The 15,640-nt window shown below is 43.6% G+C and overlaps 1 pseudogene; it reads right to left on the reverse strand.

Moving 5' to 3' along the window:
- Positions 1-5,169: 5,169 nt before the first annotated feature.
- LOC117864729 (MADS-box transcription factor 26-like) lies at positions 5,170-15,618 on the reverse strand (annotated as a pseudogene).
- Between the last annotated feature and the right edge of the window lie 22 nt (positions 15,619-15,640).

Genomic DNA, 15,640 nt, shown 5'->3' on the forward strand with positions numbered 1-15,640 from the left:
TCATCACAAAGTTATTCCATCACCTCTTGAATTAGAAGATCGAACAAGAAGATTGAAAGTATTGCAAGTGTCATAATTCATTTGATCATAATACTAGCAATTGCAATATATTTTGCCAACTTTTACAATCGGCCATTAATACCGGACGATTGAGATTTTCTCAAATACAAGAGGATGACCAGTTGACTACAATTGGTCTTGATGGCAATAGATCATTGAATCGGTTAGAGTCAGCCGGTTCATCTAAAGATCCAAACTTAATTGCCAAAGAGAAAGATTTGAAGCTCCCAAGTGATGAGAAGGACATCGTCCATGGCTTGCAAGTTCAAGAAATTATCGAGGACGATGAGCCTATCAAAATCCCAGAAGTTACTCGGGGCACACAGATTTTGCTCCATCAAATTAAGAACCTGTTACTCCTATTGTGTTGGGCGAACAGGTCAGACCAGTTGAGCAAACAGATCTGACCGGTTTGGACCAACAGGTCAGATCGGTCTCCCGAACTGATCAGACCAGTTCAAGTTTGAAAAGTTTAGAAATGTGAGACCTGAGCGGCTTGTAGTGAATGGAGGTAAAGATCATGTTAAGCACAATGGTAAAAAGCCGAAGCTCACTTTTGATGAACTTCTAGCTAAATATAAAAAAGGTAATGAGGCTATGCGTGCTAATCGGTCAAGTGATGTTAAACCATCAAGATTGCCTCCTAAACTTAATTCTGGGAATTGGAATTGACGAAGGAAAAAATTTCATTCAGCAACATCATATTCTCCTTTTGGGCCATCAATGCCAGTTTCATATGCTCCACATCCCACTAGTTTTCATCCTTACTCATCTTAGGGGTGGAGTGATCCATGGGCACATACTCCTTCATATTTTAGACCATATCATGTAGAGTATGCAGCTCCAAGAGAACCATCATGTGCAAGGCAGCCATATGTTGAAAATGACCGTGTTGAGAAAAAGGATGGTCTAGTGTTCAAAAGAAGAAAAGGGTTGTCAAGCAAATTTATCGAGTGAAAAGAGATGGTCGCAAAGATAAGAGTTCATATCTAAATTCAATTATTGGATAGTCCATTAATGTGTTAAGCACTTCGGCTACTAATGGCAAAGGAAAGGAAAAATCAGCCGTTGATCCTCTAAGTGCCAAATCCGAACAAAAGGAGTTGAAAAATCAAAAAATCAAGGGAAAATCGCTGCTGTCCAAAGCTGAAGCAAAGCCAAGCCATGCACTTGGTTTATTAAATTGGTAGAAGAAGTTATAGAAGCTTAGTGCTCAAGAGCTGAGAAAAACGAATATGGCATGGGGTCCTAAAAGAAGCATTCATATTCAAAACAAGGATGATGCTCAAGCAAAAGGAGAAGAAAAGATACGAAAGATAATCTCCAAAACTGAGGTTTGCACCAAATCATCAAAATTATTGGTCATTACTTCATCCATTTGCTTTACAAATGCCATATATGCCTATGTCTTGGAATTCATCCTTGGATATGTTTGGTTATCCCTCACACTCTTATTTTGATTCTTGGTCATATGGGTCTTTATGTCATATAGGGTTATCACCAAGTTGCTATGCATATTGATTAAATTGCAGTAGGTGTTGCTATTAATTTTCAAAAGCCGAAATGTTTAGTTCCTAGAGATGGTTTTAAATTCTTGAATTTATATATCTCTCTACACTTTTATTTCGGTTGTGCATACTCTTATGGATTGATTCATTATGGATGATATTTTATTATCGCCCTTGGCAACACATATGGCTGATGAATACCTTTGATCATTGTCCTAAAGTGATAGCTTCTCGATGAGAGATCATTTATGACTTTGTTGATGGCTTAAATGCTCAAGGGGAAAGATATTAGCAAAAGGAGTAATTTACCATCATGGAGTTTGTATTTACTAAATTAGCTTGCAAAGTGTTTTTGATCATTGTCCTTGGCAACACATATGGCTGATGAATACCTTTGATCATTGTCCTAAAGTGATAGCTTCTCGATGAGAGATCACTTATGACTTTGTTGATGGCTTAAATGCTCAAGGGGAAAGATATTAGCAAAAGGAGTAATTTACCATCATGGAGTTTGTATTTACTAAATTAGCTTGCAAAGTGTTTTTAAAATATTGGTGTTGTCTTTATTTCACCAAATGGTGTTGTTTTGAGAGATTTAGCCGGTTGGAGTGTTTAGAATCAATGATCAAGCCGAATATGAAATTTTTCTATTCGGGCTAGAGATTTTGGAATCCATGGGTGGAAAGCATGCAAAAATATCTAATGACTCGTTGCTGGAGGTGCAGCAAGCATTTATGTTTAAATGAGTCACTATATGTTTTTCTTGATATAACGTGTCGTGTATCTAGGCACGAAAATTCAGAATTAGCACTCTGGAACAATGAACATCAGGCCATAGTGTCCAAAAAAGACATTTTCTTAAGAAAAATTTGATGTTAAGCAATGCCAAGGGCACATCCTGGACATACCGGTTTGATCGGAATCCTAAACCGATCTGACTGGTATGGCTACTACTTTGGCTATTCAAGTTTTAGAACTTGGTGAAGCCGAGGTTAGTAGCTAATGGAGAAAGTTTGTTGTTGGCTATTTGCATAATCCAAGATACATTGAAAGGCAAGTCAAAAACAAACAAGAGGGGTTCAAGAGTAATCTAGCCATCATCAATTCCAAGGTTATTGTGTCATGTTCACCTTTTGAGCTGATTACTCACCATATTTTATTTATGGTCAAAATAACTTGTGGATGCGATATTAAATCATTTTATCTTTCTTCATTCTCAATTTGAGAGGTATTGCAAAGACCAATTGACATTATAGCAATTTAGTTGGTTTATGCATTCACAATAGCTCACAGGTGTGAGAAACTTTGAATTAGTATTTCAAAAATCCACAGCTGAGATGGTGTGAACTCAGGCTTGTCTCACTCACACAAGATGTATAAACAGCAACAACAAGCTGAATTCTTCATATTGGGTAGAATCAAGTGATATGGCCGATAGACACTATCATCCTTAAAAGTTGAACATGGTTGATGCACTTGTGCTCTACATTGTTCCTGTGCAGTTTTGCTTCTGATAAATATTTCTTGGTATGCAAGTTTTACCAAGAAATAGGAGGGCATGTGTTAGAGACCGAAATTGGCATCATAGGAGTTTGCTGTCTGAATCTGGGTAAACTGATCTACAAACCGGTCAGACTGGTTTTACAAACATTTTCAAATATCTGATTGGACTTCACCATTGCGTATATCTCGTCGAGGCGATTGAAATGCATATGTAGAACGTCCAATTTGGAGTTTGGATGAGAGAGTTATGGCTCTGGCAAGATTTAGTCCTGTGCAGACCGGTTTGGACGGGCGGTCTGACCGGTTTGACCAGAATAATCCAAGTTAGGAGTTGTATTTTGACATGAGATTTGTGTAATCTTCGACTCCTACTGGGGTAATACCTCCCCACACTATAAATACAAAGGACCACAGCTGATTGAGGGCAACCTAATCGAATCAAACAACTATGCATTTACCTTTTATCTCCTAAACCCTAAATCTCTTCCAACCACCATGCTATTCATCTACTTATCTCCACGATCAGAGATGATGTCCTAGGCTTGCTGGTCGACCTAGGACACACCGGCAACGTCCATGCCCTGACGGGGTCCCTTCCGGACGAGAGTTTCGACGACCTTTGCTAGTTTGCTCGTAAACTAATCGTTCTTCGCCATGCAAGTGTGTTGGTTATCCCTTTGCTAGTTTGCTCGTAACCCTAGCCGTCCTCCATCACGTAAGCGTGGTAGTTATCCCTTCGGACGATCGATCCAGGCAAAACCCTAAGAACCGGTCCAACCGGGTTGCTCAACCGGTCTGACCGGTCAACGTAGCTACCCTGCCATTCGGTTCGTTCGCGACCCGCACACTCTAGTGCTTTCGTGTGTTGACACTAAATTTACGCCAACAGGAGGCATTTTGTGCTGGGAAACAAGTGCTAAAGACTCTTCTTTTTTTTTTATATTTAGGGCAACAAGTGCTAAAGACTCGATAAACGTTGAGAAGGCCTTCTTGGCAAGGCAACGTCTGCAGCTATCAAGAAAAGGTGAGCGCGAACAACTTTTATGATTTCTCCCACAGAGAGATTATTTTCGATAAACCGCATCTGATCTACAGTTTGAGAGGAAGCCCTCCAATCTAGTTCAGATGAAAGGCCAGCCAATCCGTCAGCAGCCGGACAAGAGCAGATGCTATACGACATGTCACAACCATGTCTCCGTGTGTTTCAGGAATCAGGAAGAAGGTGCATCTGCCTGACTTCTTTTTCTCTGCTTTCTCTTCAAGTTTCAAACACTTCAGTGGTTCTTCAAGTTTCAAGCACTTCAGTGGTTACAAAAGAAGTATCACGGACAAATTTTCGATATTTAGGGCGTGATTGGATAGGATTCTATGGACGATCTAGTCATTTTAATCGAGCAAACCACACAAACGCTATGATTCTGGTTCGATTCCATGCGAATCGTCCCTCCCGTCGCTTCGGCGAAAATCCCACAATTCCGCACCCCTCCCCTCCCTCCCGCAACCCGCCTCCAGCCCCAGCTCTGCCCCCAGCTCTGACCGCCGCTCCCTCACGCGGCCCTCCAGCTCTGGCCGCCGCTCCCTACTCCGGCCGCCGCTCCCTCGCGCCCCGCCCCCCACTCCGGCCGCCACTCCCTCGCTCCGACCGCCGCTCCCTCACGCGGCCCCCCAGATCCGGCCGCCGCCTCACGCGGCCCCCAGCTCCGGCGTCGTCGGCGCGCCCCCAGCTCCCCCGGTTGAAGCACCGCATGTGGAAAATCGTCGGCATCGGGGATGAGGCTGAAGCATCGGGTGAGGCTTTGTGAAAAAAAAATCGACAACACCAAACCCTTTGCTTCTCCTGCCAACTATTCTTGAGGCAGCGGATTCTTGTGCCACCAAGCTTCTTGGAAAATCGATTCACAGAGAAGCTGAAACAAACATGCCCTTAGGGGATCATTTGTGCTGGAACATCCACCGAAATTGAACCAGAACTCCAAGTGACAAATCTAGATATTGCTTTCGTTAAGTTATACCGTATCAAATGCAGACATGCATATATCCATTCTTAAAAGGCAGTTTCCTTACACATGCAAAACCTTTCCAGATGCAAATGCTTATTTTCACAACTCGAAGTGACAGGTACAAAGCTCCTAGTAGGAGGATCTCGGCATGGTAGCCTAACTGAGCTTGCAAAAGAACCAACAATATAACTTGACAATACGGATATCTAGGGCTCTAGGCCTAGAAATAGTAGTTACTTCCCCTGTCCAGCTGAAATGGCACTTGCTGTATCATCACCGATCCACTGTAGTTCAGAATCCCGTCCTGCTAAGTTATCGGTAGGGAAAAGATAAGGCGGTCAGTAATGTGTTGGCATCTCCCAAGATGCTGTCTTGTCAAAATTCAAAATATTTCTGAATAACATGTTGGTGTAAGATTGTGTATAATGCGTGGGATGTGTTACTTTGAGCCTCCTGGGCTGATTATATAGGAATACATGGCTTAGAGGGCAAGTAGCCTCTCCTAAAGATAAGAAAGGTTATCCCAGGATTACGATCAATCCTAAACTAACCATATCCGGAGTTGCCTAATATACTCTAACATCCTCCCGCAGTCACAACGGGAGTGCGCAGACGATGAGACTGGAGAATAAACCAAAGAGAGGACATCCCCCGTAGTCGCAACCGTCGATGCGTCGCAAATGTTGTGGCTGGAATGGGAGCCGAAGAGGCTTGTCAAGCAGATGGGAGCCCCTTAGTGACGAAGTAGCCGAGGTTGAGGTAGACGTGGTCGAAGCCGTGGAGAAGGGCGCGGGTCCGAAGCATCAGCGTAGGCGCCCAAATACACAAAATCAACAGCTTCTTGCCAACAGGTTTAGCAGGACGATGAGCCGACTGTGATGGTAGATGGTGCAATTAAAGAGCGCAAATGTATCTTCCTTCAGCAACATCGGCGCCATTGTCCACGAGCGTGCGGCAATAGGCGCGGACTCGGATCGAGAGCCAGCATGACAAGGACCAACAGCATAGGTGGCGCCACCGTCTGGAAGGGCAACGTCACCGGTGATGGTGGCTTGACCACGAGCGTTGCCGCTGCAGCCTGAAGGGTGCAATGACAACCTCATCCTCGGAAGTGTCGAGGTTGAAGCAACGACGAACGGCAGGGCAACGCAACCCGATCTTTTGATCGGGAAAAAGAAAAATAGCAGCAGCAAGACGAACCTTGGGTTACAATCTCGGGTGCCCCTAGTATTGCCCCGTCGCCACCCTTATCTCTTCCTCGGTCAACACGGACAAAGGGGAATAGAAATCAGGGAGAGGAGGAACCAGCCATTCTGCCCTCCCGGACTCCATGGCGGCGCACCCGCCCTCGACTGATGTGAGGTCCGCGCTCAGGTCAGGAGGACCCAGCAATAGGGCACCGGTGGTTAGGGGAAGCAGCGTGGCCGCTTGCGGATTGGGAGGTGTCTGGCGGCGAGCAGCAGGGGGCAGCGAGATAGGGCGAAGCCCCCACGGCGCGGCAACCCACCAATGAGGTGGAGGAGCAGCGCGATGGAGGGCGTGAGGTGGAGCGGGCCAGGCGAGGCACCACAACCCAACAACAACGGCATCAGACAGCGTGGCCGGGCTGCCGCCCCGGCGGCTCCAACAGCGGCTGCAGGCGGCACGGCTGGACCGGCGAGGGAGGGGCGTTGCGCAGCCATCGGACTGTAACAGCTGCCAATTTAGTCATCTAAGTGACTTTGAAGAATTAAAAGCAAATTGAGAAGAAAAGAAAAATAAATTGGCCGAAAATCAAATTCGGGTCAAATTTGACCGAAATTTGAATTTTGAATTTGAAATTCAGAAAAATTCGGCAAAAATGTGGAATGCAAGTGTAAGAGTAACTAGGACTTAAGAATCAAAGATTTGGAACATAAATGGTGCTAAATAGCTCAGAGAAATTAAAGAAAGAAAAAGGAAAATGGAGTTTACTGTTCCTCGTCTGAAAATAAGAACTCACAAAAACAGCAGCAGAGTCTGTTTTCAAAATTGAATTCTGAAGAATTTTCCAAATAAGTGCATCAGGACAACTATACCATATTGAAGTATGAACTTTGGACTACAAGATTTGGGTGTTGTTGGCCAGGAACATGGAAGGGAACAATTTCGAAATGTAGCTCAAAGTCATCACATTGTCACAGTTGACTGTCACCGAAAATGGTTAAGTCTGAAAACCAACAGCATAGGGTCGACTTTGGGCTTGGATTCAGAGCAATGTAGATTAAGAGGGGTAGGTTTTCTTGAGCAAAATGGAACCTTGGGATGTTGTAGAACACATTTGGGAAGAAATTAGACTGAAAGAAGAGGAATTGGATCACAAAATTCAGCTCCAAAGTGAAGCAAGTGACACTGTCAGTTAACTGACGAGCTGAATATCAGTTTCAGTAAACTTCAGAGGAACCCAAGAAACAAATCAAAATTCAGCTGTATTTGATGATTATCTCGGGTCAGAGCCAAAATAAAAGGTGAAGGGTTCGAGTTTATCTCCAACTTCTGTTAAGGCACTTGGGGACCGTTGGATTGAAGATCGGCTGTAATTTCGCTCTAAAGTCACGGGCGTTAGAAGAAGAAAAGAGGAGCGGTGACAGAGCAGTGGGACATGTCGCCGCCGCCGTCGTCGGTTGCTCGCCAGCGCAGATAGCTAGGCCACCTCCTCACCACATAAGCCTATGGGTAGGCCACGGTGTCGCCCATGCGCGCGGTGAACGCTTGAATAACTACTGCTCCCGCGCCGCCGTTTCTACCGCTATCTTTTTACCGCCGCCGCTCCTCTGTCAAGCACCGCCGCCGAGCAAAATTCCACCGCCACACCGCAGCTCCCGTCGATTCCTTCCGTCCACACCTCCGCCCACACCCTACCAGTAACCCTAGCAACTTGTTGCCTAGCTTCTTCGCCGTCACGCCTTGAACCGCCGCCGCTTCTGTCCGCCATCGCCGCGCCGCCCGCTCACGGTGAGCCCTACCTTGCGCTGCTCCCCTTCCTTCTTAAGTAGTCGTAGGCAAGTCCTTAGGGTCCTAGGATGGTGTAAGGGTAGTTGTTTGAGTAGGTTGTACCGTCGTCGTGAGTAGTCACGACCGGCCGAAGGTGTCGCCGCCCACCGCCGTGGAGGGAATGGCTCCGGCCGTCTCCCGAGGAGCTGTTGCCGCGCACGGGTGTATGAAGGTGTAGAGGTGCTGTCCTGACCCAGCTTCGCCGCCGGTGGGGCGCCGGCCGGCGAGTCGCGCCGCCCCCTGTTGTGCGCGCGTTTTGGCGGGAGGAGGAAGAAGCGCCTGGAGTAGCAGGCCCGCGCGTCAGAGAGACGGGGAGTGAAGGAGGCCGGGGTACGGGCGTCTTTGGGCCGACGCAGTAGCAGCCCAAGAAGTCGGGGGCGGTCGGCCGGAAAAGAAAAAGGCCGGAGGCCCAGAGCAGCTGGCAGGCCGCGCTCGCGAGAAAAGAAGAAAAGAAAGGATGGGCCGTTGGGCCGAAGTTAGACCGGGAAGTGAATAGGAAAAAGAAAACGGCCCACGGGGCCCGTAAGAGGAGAAAGAGGCCGGCGGGTAGAAAGGAATAGGGATAGGTGGGTCCGCGCCGTGGGGCCCAGTGCGCATGAGAGGGGGTAGAGTTAGGCTGAGTAAGAAAAGTTTTTCCGGGTGATTTTCGGGAAAATTACATTTCCTTTAGGAAAGTAATTAGTTTAAATCCGTTTTACACCATTTAAATCACAGAAATTTCTAGGAGTGTCCAAAATTAGTGAAACCAATTTTGTTAGGCTTGTTTTATTTTCCTTTATGTATTAAAATTTTTACACCCTAGAAAAATGATAAAAATTCGGGTATTTATTTAATACCTTCCTTTTAAGGTAATTAAATAAATACTTAATATTTATAAAATGTATAAAATAGGAATAACATTTTCTTAATCACAAATTATTCTTAACTCATAGGAAATTAGGTTTCCAAGTTAGAAAATAATTATAACTTTTTCTAAAAATAAAAGAAAAAGCCTTAAGGGGGTTAAGTAAGAAAAATAAAATTGTGGGTTAATCTTTTTGGGTTTATGTGTGTTGGCTTGCAACTTTATCATGATAGGTTGTATGGTACTTGTTGGCTTGCAACTTTATCATGAAGGAAAGTTGTATAGTCTTTTATTCAAAATTTTGCATTTCTAACCCCTGCATGTATTATGCTATAGATCCCGAAGCACCAGAAGGAGAATATTCGGAATTTTCAGAAGGACCTTCGGAGTTCGAAGAAGTTTTTGAATTAGTCCCCTGTGAAGCCAGCCCTTCAGAGAATACTAACTTTTTAAACGAACAAGGCAAGCCCCGGTGCATTTATACCTATCTATTTTGAAGTCGTTATTTCATGTGTCTAATTATCGGTTATTTGCTTTATGTATGCACTAAGTCTAGGAGTTGCTTGAAACCTATTCTTGTGTATGATCATGCCTTGTTTTAAGGACATCTTTGCCACTTGTTCAAACCTTAAAAGATAACCCAAGTCTAGAAATGCTTAGTTGCTTAAATGCTTGGTTTACCAACCTTAAGGAAAACATTTGAGTCATACATGTTGCTTATGGAAGATAATTTGGAAAGTTGAAAGCGGACAGAAACTAGAGGTGTAGTTCTGTCTGCTAGATTAATTTGGTTAAGGCCCGATTCGTTGTCTTAACCTTTGATCAAGTGATAAGCATCTGATCACTTACTGGGTATGGGACCAGTAAAGCCCAGTAGGTTAGTAAACTCTATGATCAGGAATACTTCGTACCCGCGCTTGACGTGCTGGAGATTGGCAGGGGTGTAGCCTGAAACTCACATGGTGATCGGGCCAGACGTGGGGTCCCATGTGGGGGTGCATCCCTGGGTCCGGGTAGTCGTATTCCTAATCATTGATTTTGCTAATCGAGAGGTTGTTAGATACGACCTGGACAGTCGTATAAAGCTGGTGATCAGGGTACTCTCCTGCAGGATGTAAATGGGTCCGGATCACCGCAGTTCTCTGTTATGAATGCACTTGATCACTATTGAGCATCGTAGTATCAATTCATGCAATATATATTTATACCTTTGGTTGATGCTTGATGTATGACTTAACATATATGGTTGTTTTTACTTTTTGTTATCATTTAGAATGGTTAGGTAATAACTTAACCCAATTAAAAGATAAAACTAAGGCATTAACCATAGTAAGCTTTTCGGCAAAAGTTATGATAGCCAAACTCACCCAAAAGCTAGCATGCATTCCAAAGAAAACTATTATATTGGTTAGTCGGGTAAGACTTGCTGAGTACCCCGTACTCAGGGTTTTCCTCTTGTGGCTATCTTTCAGAAGCTCCGCAGGAGTCTACAGAGGAGGAGACCCCGAAGTCCTAGGGTATTGTCCTGAGTCTCACAATACCCCTAGAGAAGAAGTTTTACATGCACCTCTTCTCCTGAACTGTTTATGTTTAAATCTTAGAACTCTGTCTAACACTGCACCGCTAAGTTTGCTTCAATCTATGTTCTATAATAACTCGTACCTTCTATATGTATGTAAAAATGTAATGTTTGTTGATGTTATCCCATCGCGGATACTATCCTGATGTATGGCTATGAGACACGTCGTGGATCCTTCGAGGAGTCCTAGAGACACTCGACGGACTACCGGACTTATGCTGTTTTAGGTGCGTTTCGGATAATTGTTGTTCCGACAGCGATTAGGCGCACTTAAACCAGCTTAAGTTGGGCAGTTCCGCCACACGGACGCCCCCAGTTGTGCGGCGGTTGGCTCGGCGCCCCCACGGTTCTCCGCAACCACGCACTCGCGCTCAAGTGCAGCAAGATCGTGCTCAAGGGCAGCAATGGTGGCGGCCCTGGAGGAGTAGATGGGGGTGCAAGGCCAGACGCATGACAGGGGCGGTGAAGACGGCGGCGCTCGCGGCGGGCCCTGGCAACGATGGGAGAGGTAGGTCCCTCCGCTGCTGGTTGACCACAACGGCGTGACAGATTAGATAGATCGACCGCGCATCCTAAGAGGGCGCTGCCCCCGGTGGAGATCGATCTCCCCGGGGGCAGCGCGAGGGCAGTAGAAGTCGGAGGCCTAGGATTAGCACCTAGACTCGTGATATCATGTAAGATTGCGTATAATGCGTGGGATGTATCGCTTGAGCCCCTTGGGCTGATTATATAGGAATACATAACTTGGTGGGCAAGTAGCCTTTCCTCGAGATAAGGAAGGTTATCCCAGGATTACAATCAATTCTAAACTAACCATATCCGGAGTTGCCTAATATACTCTAACAGTTGGGTTGAGAGGGGCTTTGAAGATAAGAAAGATATATTGGTCCAATTGCAAAGTAGCAGAAATATAGGTTGCCCTTTATACAAGTTTAAAAAGATTAGCTCGCTAACTCGTCTGGTTGATCCCTAAATCCGTGCACAATCTTGAACTAAATCCCATATCAGGTACATTGATCTTCCAAACAGTGATTTTTTTTTTGGGTGCTGGAACATTAGAGTTTAGAAGTACCCTCTCCTGAAGCGTATCATTGGCAGCCTGCAATATGCCTTCCTGCAAAACATTGGTGTATATGTAAGCTCGAGTTTGTTACAGGAACTGAAAATGTACACGCTGACCCAACCTTGTTCCTCAGCATCTCAATCTCCCTAGACAAGATCTGCATCTGCTAACCATATAAAGCCAGTATATTGCAACTTTGCAACTACCTTTTACAGAAAATTTCCTTCTGTACTGAAAAGTGCATAAACCTTACCTTTTGGGAACAAATGTTTTGTACCCATATTTCAAGGTTTCTTTCGAGGGCGTAGAGCTCATCAAGACTCATGTATCACTCTCTCCATACATGTACCTGCATTGATGTGCTCAAATTTTCTCATCAATCTCTCATACTCAACAATTGTTCACCAAACCCTAAAAACTATGCATTTTCTAGCAAAACCTTTTACGGATTCTTGGTATGTAACACATCCCATTAGCTCCTGTTATTATGTTATTATATTGCAGGCGCATTATCTTAGTTTCAGTTTCCTTTTCTAATGTTGCATTATGTATCATTGTTTCAAGAGCAACATGAATGCATGATCATTAGTTTTACTATGACAAGTCTGTTATTTCTCTTACAGAGAGCGTTCTTTATGTTGTTTTATGATATACATGTAACACAGCTCATTTACCTTAAGTCCTTCCGAAGTAATTCAATTTCATGTGTTAGCGCAAGTACCTCTTGAGGTATTGCCTGCAATAACAAAGAACATCACCATTTAGTACAGTAATTAAACTCCGCATATTGTCTGTTACCAATATGTGCACTTCAGAATTGAAACAATCATGCCATATGAAACTTTGTTAGCACCACTGATGAAACAGATGACAGACACATTCGTGCTCAGCAAAAGTTGCCTCACTAATCATACCTACAAGGTTTCAGAGAAAGTCCTTCCTATGCATGGAGCTACATAACTTGATCTACACTCCTAGTCTCTGACCTGAGGTTTCATCTTTCTGCTACTTTCACCTTTCATTTCTCCATAGGCAGTCTTGTACCTCTCAATCAAGCCTTGCATGTTCCTAATGTACACATTCAGCAAGTGTAACTTTTGCAAAGGTAAACATGAGGTAGAGAATGTTTCTTCAAAAAAACAAACATGAGGTAGAGAAAGAGATACTGACCCATTGGTGGCGAGCTCATACATCTTGCCATGAGGGGAGAACACAATAACACCTATATCAGCATCACTTAGAACAGCTAACTCATTGGCCTTCTTGAGCAGGCCCATCCGCCGCTTGCAGAAGGTTACCTGCCTATGCACCGGGTTCTCTATCCTCCTCATGTGGATCTTACCTCGAGCCATCATTAATATTATCAAGTGTTTTTTTCTTGTTTTGTGCACACAGCTTCCCACTAGTTTAGAGTTTAGACTAGCTTCAGAGGTTGTTTCAGCTACAAATTTGATATCCACTTGTTCTTACACAGGACCTAATGTGTTTCCCCTGTATACTATGTATCCTTACTGAATACTGATGTTCATCTGTTTCCTGCACAGTGCCGGATCTTTTTCTGGAGCTCAAGTTGCTATTATTCTTTTTGGAAAAAGAGAGAAGCAAGATATCAGATATCTCTTGCACATTTGAGGAAAAAAAATATATACCAGACATCTTCCACTAAGGATTTAAATCAGGATATTGTCTTGATACTCACACATGAACTCTGCTTGTAGGGACGAAACCAAAATTACTGTGCAGACTACTTCCAATTTTATACATCAAGTCACAACCTTTTCTTGTTGACTCCCTGCTTCTTTAAGGGTCACAGTACAATAAGTAGCTTAAACAGAAAGCATTCAGAAAGACATAGGTTTATTGTAACTGGTTCACAAGCTATAAAGTTCTCTAACAAATACAATTCATGTTGCTGTTACTACTGAAGCCTAAAGCTAGACAATCAACTTGTTCATGATCATTAACCAAAAAATTAGCGAGGAATATGTGTCAAGCAAAGGCATTTAAACTTTATACTGTTAAGAATATGTTCTATTTTGAAAGGTCAGACTAGAATTTTTAAATATACAGGTCCTTCATTCTTTTGACGAGAATGTATTAATCCGGGGAGAGATGTCCCTCATTTTGTAGAAGGCAGTATCGGACCTGGGTTCTACAATTCCTCTGTTCTATGTTCATCTTCTCTATGACATTATCCGATTACACCGGCACAGTTTCCTAAATAAAATAGGAATGCAACAGCTGTATATTATACATTTATTTCTTAAAAACAAAGAGGAAAAAACTGAAGGCGCATGGTGTACACATCTAAGCTGTTGAGTCACCTACATATTCTAAAATTCTATTAGCAGAACTAGTTTTGATTGTAGACACAATTTTCGACCTCAGCCTTATATACAAATACAAAACTAATGGGAAGAGTCTTCAATGGGGCTGAAATCACCACCACCAGTTCTAAGCATCTTTCACTTGGAGAAATTAAAATATCTGCTGTTGTGCAATTTAAGCTTCACTGGTTGGCACTACAGTTTTATTCAGTTTAGGAGAGTTGTAGTAGTTCACGCAGTAGATCCAAAACCTGTCTTGTCGTCGCACCCAAATATTGTAAGTACTAAAAGAATAAATCAAGAATAGTAAACATGCATGACACATCACACCACTATTTTTTTCGCTAATAAGAAACTTGCAGTGGGCATTTCTCAGGACTCATGGCTCTTGCTCCTGCTTATCTGAGAAAAAAAAATTGCAGTAGGCCTTTGTCTAATACAGCACTCAAGGCTCTCGCTCCTGCGTGTCGGAGAGAAAAAGAAACTTGCAGGTAGGAAACTAGTACTATGCAGCTACATGCAATCAGTCAAATTGTGCATGCCCAACTGAAACCAGACCTTAGTTGAACAAATTACCAAACAAATAAGCTAAATTATGCAACATGGATCATGGTTGCAGTTTACCAGGACCACAGCTTTAGATCCAGATTCCTAACCAGTCATCTTCAAGTATTGTGGAAATCCAGGTGATCAGTCACGTTCTAGAGGCTCAGCAATGCAATCATTCAACAAATCCAGGGAAAACCAACAAACCTTAACCAGCTACTTCAGGTGAGACAAAAGAGGTGCATTTGGGCTTTACAAAAATGAACAATGCAGGTGTCTCCCTTTATTGCCAACTTTATGCTCGTAACACTATTGCTTGGCCATAAGAGATATGTACATGTTTAACTCAGCAAGGAAGGTGCCTTCTTGAGTAGTATGTCCATTTCAAAATATTTGACTTATCCATTTTAATATGATTTGTCTTGCCAAAATAAATTTCCATTGAGGAAATCAGGATGTAGGTTTATTTTTGGCCATTCTTTCTCATCTTCCAGCCCGGTTATTAATGATGTGAAAGATGTCAAAGGTTGAAATGGAACATTTAACATGGTTAAGTGATCCCTCCATCATTAAATATAGATTAAACTTCTAAAAGTTTGACCACTAATATATGTAATAGTACATACTACATAGACCACATCACAATTACTTTAACAACCTACTATTCATTGTTTTTGCTGTACACTTCTATTGACAAACCCAAAGTCGCATCGGAGTATTACTAGGTACTCCATGCCTGGCCAAGAGAATTTTTTATTTGCCATAAAAAATGTGGCTTCCTTCCTTGCTACTGAAAAAAAAAACAGAACTCCTTGTTCACCATTGGCTTTGATTTCGTTTTATTTATTCACCACTTCCTCCACCTTTGTCATCCAAATCCTTCCTTAGACTGATGATGTCAGCTAGTGTGGTTTGTGAGCGCAGCTGCTGAGCAGGATACATGTGCGATGGTGACGCAGCTCACCAAGATATTGTGGTTCTCCCGTGCGGCGCAGAGGTTTGAGGAGCTGCACAATCGTGTGGAGGTGGAGGCGGTTCAGCCAGGCTAGACGTGGGCACAAGCCGATGAGCGTCCCCGCCATATGAGTTCCTAAATTCAGTTCAGGACTAATCCAGGTGGAGTACAAATCAGCCGACAACAGCTTGCAGCCTTGCACCTAAATCAGCTGCCAGTGATCAAATTTCATCTCTAGAACCT

Source organism: Setaria viridis, chromosome 7 (genome assembly GCF_005286985.2).
Source record: "Setaria viridis chromosome 7, Setaria_viridis_v4.0, whole genome shotgun sequence".
NCBI lineage: Eukaryota > Viridiplantae > Streptophyta > Magnoliopsida > Poales > Poaceae > Setaria > Setaria viridis.